The sequence below is a fragment of the Alexandromys fortis genome, unplaced genomic scaffold (genome assembly GCF_014885135.2).
Source record: "Alexandromys fortis isolate MF-2015 unplaced genomic scaffold, M_Fortis_MF-2015_v1.1 scaffold_29, whole genome shotgun sequence".
Taxonomy (NCBI): Eukaryota; Metazoa; Chordata; class Mammalia; order Rodentia; family Cricetidae; genus Alexandromys; species Alexandromys fortis.
The window spans coordinates 2370122-2379998 of NW_026067891.1; positions in this window are offsets into that span (position 1 = coordinate 2370122).

The following is a 9877-nucleotide window of genomic DNA, read 5'->3' on the forward strand; positions in this document are numbered from 1 at the left end:
AATGTTTTCCTTTATAAGAGTTGCCATGGTCACAGTATCTCTTCAGAGCAATAGAAACCCTACCTAAGACACTGGGTACCTGGGAAGCCTGCTAATGGATTCAGATTCACAGACAGACTCTCTCTGTAGGGCACTTGTCATTTCTTTGGCAGCAGCTCTGACCAAGAGGCTACCATGAGTGGGTATGGCTTGACGAGCTTCTAGCCTCAAACCTAACACCCACCATTAGCTGTTTGAGAAAAGCAAAGAGAGAACAAAACCTCATTTGGACAAAATGATCTGGGACACAGACTCTCTAACTTCATGTGTTTACTGTTGGCTTTCAGTCTCCTCTTTTGTAATCATGAGAGAGAGAGAAAAAACAGCATTGGCAATTTGAGCTTAAAATCAGCAAAGGTAGCTGGCATTTAATTAAGAGAGGAAAATCTTTTAAAGTCATTATTGTATTTCTGTGGCAGCAAGAGGAATGCTTTTAATTAGTTGTTCTCTGACCCTTTTCAAAGTTTCATAGATGAAAGCTGGCCATGCTGGGCTCAAACCAGGCTCAAATCCACTTTAAGCGCAATGGAGAGCCAGCTGCTGGCTACCTCCTCACTGGTAGGGCATGGTCCACTTCAGGCCTGCATTTTAAAGTATGGAGGAGGGAGGGAGTACCTTTTACATAGGTTCTGCCAGCCAATACCATCCTGCAGGTCCAGGAAGAAAACCTTCTACAGAGGCCTGGAAGATCCATAGTTGAAAGGCATAGCCCCAGGGCTTCTCTGCCCTGAAATGTGGACCTTCCATTCCGGCACCATCTCTACTGGGACTGGATTCTTTGCAAATGAATTTCCTTTCCCTAAACTGAAGGACCAGCCATGCTTTTCCTTAAAAGCTCTTTAGTTTAGGAAAATGCAGCCTAAGTGGCAGGGACATCTATTTAAACAGTATGCCCGAGACATCTGCTGCCATTACTTAGTTCAGATAAACCTAACCTTGAGACAATATCACTCCTGTATTCTAGTTCTAAGTCTGATGGACAGACAGACAGTGATATATGTCTGAGCAGCCTACAGGAAAGTCTGTAGGGCTGGGCTTTTCCTTCCGCTGCAGGGCTTTGCAACAGAGGCACCTACTTGACCGCTTTCTCTCATCAGCTCTTTCTCTTGACCAGGCCAGCAGGTCTTTGTCCTCTGGAACAACGTGTGACAGTAATGTCAACCCCCAAATACGGTTCTCATCTCAAGGAGATGATTTCTCCCGAATCTAAATATAATGGCCATGCCCCTGGAACACAGGCTCAGATCTCCAAATTCCAGATTCCAGCATGGTGAGAGTTTTGGGAAGTTTTTTACAGCAGCAGAGCAAAGGGAGTCATAAATGGAGACACTGATGGAAGCCTCGGGCAGGTGGGCTCCAGAAAAGTCGGGATCTGTCTCGGCTGGAGGCCTGGAATCTTCTCTAGCTGCACTGTTGGCCTTTTGGTGGTGGGAGCTAGCGCCTTGTACATCCCAGAGAACTAACAAAGATGTCAGGAGCATCAGGGGGGAGCATAAATGACTCTTCAGGGGGCTATAAGCCCAAGATGAACTGTCATCAGACTCCGCAACCTTCCAACCTGACCTTACCGTTGATCCTGTAATGAGCTCCTCGGCCTTGCAGAAGGGTCAGCGTGGGGTGTGGGGTGTGGCTTGGCTCTTACGAGAAACATTCGATCTCAGCAACACTAAGCTGGAGGAGAGGCCAGCCCTCCCTCGGGGATTATGTCAGGGAGGTGAGAGAGGGACCGTTAGTGATGTTATAGAAGGCCCAGAAGCCGTAGCTTCTGAAAGTGAAGCTGCAGCCATCCAGCCCACAGTCTCCCCTCCAATACTTTCTCCTCACTGAAGACACTTCATGTAAAAGGCGAAGTGATTAGCTAAAGTTCACAGCTTCGTTGAAATGGCCAAATCCACAATACAAGATTTAGCTTTCTGGGGCAACACTCGAACCACACTACAGGGGGCCCTGGGGGGGGAGGCCGAGAGCCAAGAACCCCAGTGACTGCCACAGCGGCAGGATGCCAAAACCAGAGGCATCGTGAAAATGTCTTCCTCTCGGCCCAGACTGGTATTAAATAGGTCAAACCTGTTCAAATTAACAAAAGAACACATTAGAATAGTTATTAAAGCATTTCTCGGCTATAGATCTATTTTTACCTGTGAAATGACTGCCCAGGTTAAAAACACAGCCTTTTCTCTCCAGGCCGTTTCCTTGTCCAGGTCATAGCTTGAGATTATTCGGGACACATGCAGGGAGAAAAATCAAGCTGTGTTATAAACCTCTTGGAAGGGCAGAAGAGGTCCCTGTGGCTTTGGAGGCCCCTGTAAGGCCCTGCCATTCCTCTCCAGACAACAGCAAAGGTTCCACAGGCAGCACCTTCCTGGCTGGGCTCTCATCTACCTTGCAAAAGAGTTGTTATTTTTCATCTTGGGAAATTATTGCTGGGAGTCTAGAATAACACAGCTACTTTGGAAAGAGTTCTCTCTCTCTCTCTCTCTCTCTCTCTCTCTCTCTCTCTCTCTCTCTCTCTCTCTCTAACCTCCCTAATACAAGAGGCACCTATCTGCCCTACGATGAGCAATTAAACTCTCAAGCAATAGGAAAGTACGTATTTGCACACGAGAATATCTAATAACATTTTCACAAAAGTCAAGACATTAAGAATCAGCCCAACTGTTCATCAGGAGGAGAGTGGGTAAATGAATGGGGTATTTCTGTAAAACAGATAATGAACCAAGATAAAAATGGAGCCATGGTGTCTCAGTTAGGGCTTCTATTGCTGTGAAGAGACACCATGACCACAGCAACTCTTATAAAGGAAAGAATTTAATTGGGGCTGGCTTACAGATTCAGAGGTTTAGTCCATTATTGCCATAGTGGGGAGCATTGTGGCACTCAGGCAGACGTGGGGCTAGAGAAGGAGCTGAGAGTTCTCAGGCAGTAGGAAGAGACTACCACACTGGGCATGGCTTGATCATCTGAGACTCCACAAAGCAGGGCCCCAGTGTCACATTCCTCCAAATGGTGCCACTCCCTATGGGCCTATGGGGGCCATTTTTATTCAAACCACCACGTGTAGCCTCTGCAATGACACAGATGAATCTCAAAAACATGCTCAATAAAGAAACCTGATTCCAAAGAGTGCAGCCTGCCTGACTCTTGTTTTGTAAGGTTCCACAAAAGGCAAACAATAGAAAGCAGCAATGGCTGCCTCTGAGGGTGGGTGGGTGTGGGGTTAACCGGAAGGAGGGGACAGGAAGCTTCTCGCGTGATGGATGGAAATGCTATGCAACTTGGTAAGTGTCTGTATTTCATAGGGCAACTATTTGGGAAAAAAAAAATCCCTCAATGAGCTCTTGAGTGTTTGTGCAATATAAAATATCTCGGAACAAAGCTTTCTGAACAATTCTGGGCAATACAAATGGTGGGTGAGAGTGAAGCGTGCGCATAAGACAAGGCTCAGAGGAAACGGTAATGATATCGGCAACTTACTTAGAAATGCATAAAAATTAGGATGGCGTGTTGTGGGTAGAGGAGATGGGCAGGAGAGATGCGTGACAGAGGGGATGCGTGGGAGGGTTAATGGTTTAGGAGGCAGGCACCTGGCAGCGATGCACAATTCAGTTAAGGTTAAACGTCTCTCGATCGCCATCCTACAGCCCTGTGCCTGCCGCTATTAGTGCTACGTAGCGCTGTAGCTCGCTGCTTCAGGAAGGCCAAACGCAACTTCCCTTCCACTAATACCTTCAGTGCTTAAGCTGCTTAGCGAACACGCTGCTCACTGAGTCATGGTAATAATCTTGTGAGATACGAATCACCCCTGGTTACAGATGAGCAGACAGAGGTTCGTGGAAAGCTCAGATAATGTGTGTACATGCACATAGCTGCTTGGATGTGAGCCCAGATCTGAGCTCAGCAGCCCACCCCGGCACACACACTTCAATTGTTTCACGCTGTGCAAGGCTCGCCCTCGCAGAAGTTCGCAACTGTTTTAAATCCGAGACGATGAGCTTGGAAACACAAAATGGCAGACTGTGAGAAGACAACAGGGACTGGGTGACACTGGTGAGGTGGGCTTTGCTCATTCTCATACTCCCCACTTCTGTGCCTTTAATATTTTTAATATGTTTAACTTTTAGAATATGTATCGTTCTTTTGACTGCATGTGTGTCTGTGCACCATGTGAGTGCTTGGTGCCCACAAAGAACTGGAGTCAGAGACAGTTGTGAACCACGATGTGGATGCTGAGAATCAAACCCGGGTCATCTGGAAGAGTAGACAGTGTTCTTAACCACTGAGCCATCTCTCCAGCCCCTTTCCTTGGATTATTTTGTTCTTAAAGCAATGACGGTCGTGGGTTGAATTGTATCCTCGTACTATTCAACTAGCTGAAGCCCCTTATTACATGCGACTCCTTTTGGAAATTAAGTCTTTATAAACGGTCCAGACAAGGTCATCAGGGTAGGCCCTGATCCAATGTGGTTTTTATTTTATCAATTTTTATTATATTTAACTATATTGTAGGCGGGGTGAGGTGTACCTGCCACTGCACAAGTGTGAAAGTCAGAGAACAGCTTGTGGGAGCCGGTTCTCTCTTCCATCCATGCAGGTCCTGGAGAGTGAAACTCAGCTCTTCAAGCTAGGTGGTAAATGTGTCAACCTGATGAGCATCTCACTGGCCCCTAGCATCCAAAAGAGACTTTGGACACAGAGACAGATGGGTCCACATACAAGGACAGCACCATCCGACTATGGAGGTGTTACCAAAAAGGGGGTGAGGACGCGAGTCCAATCATCCCAAGCTGACTCCAAAAGATTCCAATGATAATTCTTTATTATAAGGGGCAAACTCACGGAACAGGAACAAGAAATCCAACCTCAGGTGTGTAACACTGGAACCAGAGAGAGATAGCGAGCCCTGGACGGTCTGGTGGTTTTTATCTGGGAACCCAAAAGTCACATCCTAACCTGGTCCAGCCTCTTAAAGGCTATTGGCTGAAGGAGGTTCCCCATCATGAAGGTAGAGATCCAGAGGATGCATTTAGAGGCAGACCATTTCCTAAGCTTGCCAGCCAGAGTCTAGGACCGTGGCATGAAATGGCTTCTCCCTTACAGCGCAAGAAAGAACCAATATCCCCACCTACCATTCTTCACCCCACTCCCCTCTCTCTCTCTCTCTCTCTCTCTCTCTCTCTCTCTCTCTCTCTCACACACACACACACACACACACACGTTTGTGATACATGCTAAGGTAAATGCCTGAACATGATATAGCTAAGAAATATGTTTCCAGAGAAACTTGACTCTGAAATCATAATGAAGACTGGAGGTTTAGGATTTACTTTACAGAAACACATTTTGCCAGGACTGGAGCCATGACTCAGCAGCTAAGAGCACTGGCTGCTCTTTGCAGAGGACTGGGGATTTGAGTCGCAGCACCCACCTGGGGGCTCACAGTCATCCGTAGGCATGCGCACCCTGCACATACATAGGTACAGGCAAGCACTCATACACATGAAACAAATAATAAAGAATTTTTGAAGAACAAACCTGCTTTGTTAAGTGCCCCGTGAGGAATCCTCGGTATGAGATGTACTATCCTAGGATTCCAGGATCCAAATGACAACGCTCGATAGACTCCTCACCACTGTCACGGGACTATGCCAGTTGTCATTGAAGAAAGCAGGTCAGGCTCACTTTAGGACTAAGACACTGGGGACATAACATCACCGCCCCCCCCCCGCCCCCGCCCACAGCTTAAAGGATGACTTCTCTTCCCCCATCACGACTCCTTCCCTCTCTCCCAGCCTTGGGCAAGCTGTGCTAACAGTGTGTGGTAGACATGACCCATCCTTTGATGGAGCAGAGAATCTTTGCAGAGAAACAAGTTTCCGATGTTAAACTACATTTCCCAGCCTCCTTTGCACCTACAAAGGCCTCGTATGCCTAAATTCTGAACAATGGAATATGAGAAGAAGTATACGGCATTTTCCCATCAGCCTGGTTTTTAATTATATGTCCTTTCTTTTAAAAAGCTACGTTTCAGTTTTAGTTATGTGTCTATGTGTCTGTGTATGTGAGCGCAGGTGCCCATGGCCTGAGGCTTGGGCCACACGTGCCTAACCACTGAGCCATCTCCCCAGAGCTTCACTCAGCCTGGTTTCTTGTTGGTTTGTTTTGTTTTGTTTTTCAAGACAGCTTTTCTCTGTGTAACAACCCTAGCTCTCCTGAAACTCGCTCTGTAGACCAGGCTAGCCCTGAACTCACAGAGATCTGCCCTGAGAAATCCACTGGCAGATTAAGAAATAAAAAATAAAGTCTAGGACTGGAGAGATGGCTCAGAGGTTAAGAGCACTGGTTGCTCTTCAGAGGAACTGAGTTCAATTCCCAGCACCCACATGGCAGCTCCCAACCATCTATAATGAGATCTGATGTCCTGTTCTGGCATGTAGGCAAATGTGCAGACAGCATACGTAAGACACTGTATACATAATAAATCAATTTTTATTCAGGCATTACCTTAGAAGTTCTAATGAGGGGCTGGAGAGATGGCTCAGCAGTTAAGAGCACTCGCTGCTCCCAAAGGACCAGAGTTTGGTTCCCAGAGCCTCCATCAGAGGGCTCACAACTGCCTGGAACCCAGGGAATCCGTCACCCTCTCCCGGCCTCTGAAGGCACTGGCTGCACAGCACATATCCAAACCTATATACATAATCTTAAAAAATAAATAAAAATCAAACAAATGCTAAGAGAGGGAGGGGATTCCAAGAGTGAAAAAAACGTATCATTGTTATCTGAAAATGTGTGTACCTCCATTTTTGCCATATGATACAGGAAACCAGAGTTCTCTTTTGGGGTTATTAAGTCTCATCAGTGAAAGAGTTTATGAATTGAGTCAAATGGAAGCTTGAAGACAATTTTATCACAATTTAAAAAAAAAATAAAACCTCACAGGGCAGGCAAGTTGGCTGTCATAGCAACGGCCTTAGCAACGGCCTGCAGGAGGAGAGAGCAGAAAAGGGGAAGAAAAAAAAAAAAAAAACACTTTGGTTCTTGCCAGCTTCCAAAAGAAAGAAACAAAAACAGAAAGAAGTTGTGCCTGATTTAGACTCAGAAAGGTGGGCAGACCCAGCCAAACCTCATGGCTGCTCATAGACACTGTACCAGGAGGGCAGGAATTCTGGGAAGGAAAAGCAGTTTCTCATTAAAGGAAATATCATTCCACCCATCTCTTTAGCATGGTAAAGCCCACCTTCCAGGGGTGATCCCTCCGTCAGGTGATTGACACAGTCCATGTAATAGACAGGTTTTCACTCAGGCCAGAGACTTCTTTCTCAGCCAAAGGAGGTTTTCCTTAGTGGTCCTTTATTGCTGCTCTGACAGCATGAATCCTACCACACGAAAATTATTCTTTTTCCTATATTTTCATACATTCTGATGTCATTAAGGAGAGAAAATTCTATTTATTTCTACCTTGCCTTAATGTATGTCTGCATACCTTGCTTCCGCATGCGATGTTGCCTAAGTTGTGTCTACACAGATTTAAAAATATTTGCTTTCGTCATTATTTTTAGGCAGACTAAATGATATGAATTTATGTTTACAGATTTTATGTGACATTTCACCTTTTTAAAGTTTTTTTTAATGATTTTTTAATTTTTATTTCATGTTCATTAGTGTTTTGCCTGCATGTATGTCTGTATGAGGGTCTCAGATCCCCAGGAACAGGAGGAGTTCCATGTAGTTATGAGCTGCCGTGTGGATGCTGGGAGTTGCACCCAGGTCCTCAGGAAGAGTTACCAGTGCTCTTAACCTCTGAGCCATCTCTCCAGTCACATGACATTTTGCCTTCAAATAAAAGTTTTAAGGGGCTGGAGAGATGGCTCAGTGGTTAAGAACATTGCCTGCTCTTCCAAAGGTCCTGAGTTCAATTCAGGTGAGAGTTGAACTAGGTCAGTAGAGGTGCAGGCGGAATGATGTCAGTGGATCCGTGGGAAAAATAAAAATGATGGCACCTGTGATGGGTTGAACAAGGGGTGAGAAACATCATTAATACTTCCTGTGTTCGTTGCAATGAAACCTGGAGGAGCCAAAGACTGGGAGGAGGATGAGTTCCCCTTCTGTTTGTTATGACAGGAGTAAATCCCGGGGTGTCCATGGTGAGGTATGCAATGATTTTATCACAGATCAACATTTAGACAATACATCGGAGCGCATTCCTTATGGAACACATGCTGCTTTGCAGAGTCAGTCTTTAGAACATGGCTAAGGTGACTCAACGAAATGAATTTCTGGACTGAAGAGGAAAGAAAGCAGATGATATTTATATCTTGGGGAAGGTTAGGATTCTGACAGACCCAGAATAAACATGAGGTTTTCATTCAGAGTTTAAGATTCCGGCAGACGCTGGGCGGTGGTGGCGCACGCCTTTAATCCCAGCACTTGGGAGGCAGAGGCAGGCAGATCTCTGTGAGTTCGAGACCAGCCTGGTCTACAGAGCTAGTTCCAGGACAGGCTCCAAAACCACAGAGAAACCCTGTCTCAAAAAAAAAAAAAAAAAAAAAAAAAAAAACAACAACAAAAGATTCCGGCAGACCCAGAAGAAATATGAGGTTTTCATTCAGAGTTTGAAACAGAAATGCTGGGATTTGTTTTTTAAATCTCTAATTATAAAGTGGGATTTGAGGGCAGAATTTTATTTCCCCGTCGACTCCAGCATGAGCAGTGGGAACCGAAGGAACCTTGTAACACAATACCGAAGTTTTTGGATGCAAATAAATGATTTATGACAGTAGCGAAAATCTTATTTCCCAAACTTCTGATTCATGTAGCAGTTGGCAAGTCCAGGGACGGAAGGGTGCGTGGGTATCAACTTGACTGTGGCGACCCCAAGGTCAATGACACGCACCTTTGGATGATGCTTTGTAGTCCACGAAGGTCTTGCAGATATTAGGAGCAAAGAGAAAGAAACCAGGAAGGAGGTAGAGGAAGGGTGCTGGACCCCCACCTCTAGTTCTGCCACAAACTTCACAGGGCCTCCGGGACACTGCCTGCACGGACCTTCCGGATCTCACTGCTTGGAGCTGAGTTATGACGTAGGGGAAGCTCTCTGAGCACATTCCCCACTGTGCTTTACTGCTCTCTGCCCTCTACCCGAACTTTTCCACGTTCTAAAACACTTATAAAACAAGACATACTGATTGCACACCGTGTTTACATCCCTTCCGAAAAGGCTCTTAAGGATCTTGAGGCGCTCTTCGTCAGGTGTTTATCCAGCAATGAGGGCCGGGTGAGGCTGGACTTCCTAAGTAAAGACAGTAAACTCTATCCTGAGGCCGGGACTGTGTGTCCTGGAAGTAGTGTGACCAGCTGTTACGGTTTAAATGTGGCATGCCCTCCGTGTATTTTGTATTTGAACCCTCAGTCCCATGGAGGCAGGTTGGGGGCCTCAGTGAGGGAAGTGGGCTGCTGAGAAGTGACCTTTGAGGACTGTCACTCAGCCCTACTTCCCACAGAGCTCTCTGCTTCCTGATGGAAGCAAGCTGAACCACATGCTCCACAACCAAGAGGGGAGCCGCCCTTCACTGTGCCTTGCTCACCACAGTGACTGTATCCAGCCCCATGTCTTCCTAGACGGACGGCCGCCATGTTGAGTGCATCCTTGAACTGTGAGCAAATTAAACCTCTCCCTGCCGAAGCTGCTTCTGTCGGGTATTTGGTTATAGTGACTTAAGAGGAACTGAAACACCAGGGGTCTCTGCCTGCCTGGGATGGTCCAACAGCAGCACTGAAAATCCTGGATATGGTGTGAGTATGTATGGAGTGTGTCCACTGAGAGTTTGAGCATTAGAAGCCT